General features: G+C 39.6%; 1 long non-coding RNA gene across 1 annotated transcript in view; it reads right to left on the bottom strand.

The window, feature by feature from the left end:
* Positions 1–272: 272 nt before the first annotated feature.
* Positions 273–1004, bottom strand: part of LOC123983383 — a 23142-nt gene continuing 22410 nt past the window's right edge. Inside the window, exon 3 of the long non-coding RNA XR_006828179.1 lies at positions 273–330. This is a non-coding gene — a long non-coding RNA (uncharacterized LOC123983383). The remainder of the gene's footprint in view (positions 331–1004) is intronic.

The raw sequence follows: 1004 nt of genomic DNA, 5'->3' as shown, positions 1-1004 counted from the left end.
CATTCAGACATGATCGTAATCTGTGATGATATTTACAGAAACCCAACAGTTCCCACCAAGAGCAAGCACTAGGCGACAGAGGCAATAAAAAACTTCCTTTTAGAGGCAGAAACCTCAAGCAGAACCATGGCTCAGGGTGGGCGGCCATCTGCGTCGACCGGTTGGGGGAGAGAGGGAGGGGGGGAGGCAGCCTACACAATATACACACAGAGGTACAGACAGTAAAGGTAATGTTGCTATAGACTGAATGAATAATGGTACAGATATTTACAGTAGCAGGAACACGGGGGCAGCAGGTGACTCGCAACCACAGATCCAGACTCCACAGCTCTGAGAAAGCACAAGACATTGGGAAAAGGGGGAAGTCAAGTTAGTAGCATGCATATGGATGAGGTTGCATACAGAGGGAGAGAAAGAAGAGGAGAGAGGAGCTCAGTGCATCATGGGAAATTCCCCGGCAGTCTAGGCCTATAGCAGCATAACTAAGGGATGGTTCAGGACTCACCTGAGCCAGCCCTACCCACATGGAAAGAACCTATATAAACATATATGTTTTAATATAGGTTTTGATATAGGTTTTTAATATATGTGACATATATAAAATTGGCCGTTTTCCTATATTATATGTACATATATGCATATATGTGTACCTATATCCGTACATACATGTACCTATATCCGTACCTATATCCGTGCATACATGTACTTACATGTGTACCTATATCCGTGCATACATGTACCTATATCAGTGCAAATATATGCACCTATGTTTACCTATATATTAGCAAAATTATAAAAATCCATAGCTACTAGGCAACATAAATAATAGCCCAAAATGTAGAAATTTACATTATTTATTAACTTAAGAACAATCAAATAGTACAAGAACAAAAATAAGACAAAAAACTGAACAGAAATGTTGACATTGTCTTCAAATTCATTAACCACAGTGAAATGCTCAGATAGATGTGGGATGATGATGATTACTTGAATGTATGTTCTAT

The sequence above is a fragment of the Micropterus dolomieu genome, linkage group LG14 (assembly GCF_021292245.1).
Source record: "Micropterus dolomieu isolate WLL.071019.BEF.003 ecotype Adirondacks linkage group LG14, ASM2129224v1, whole genome shotgun sequence".
NCBI lineage: Eukaryota > Metazoa > Chordata > Actinopteri > Centrarchiformes > Centrarchidae > Micropterus > Micropterus dolomieu.
The sequence above is the reverse complement of the archived record's forward strand: the minus strand, read 5'-3'. Positions and strand labels throughout refer to the sequence as shown.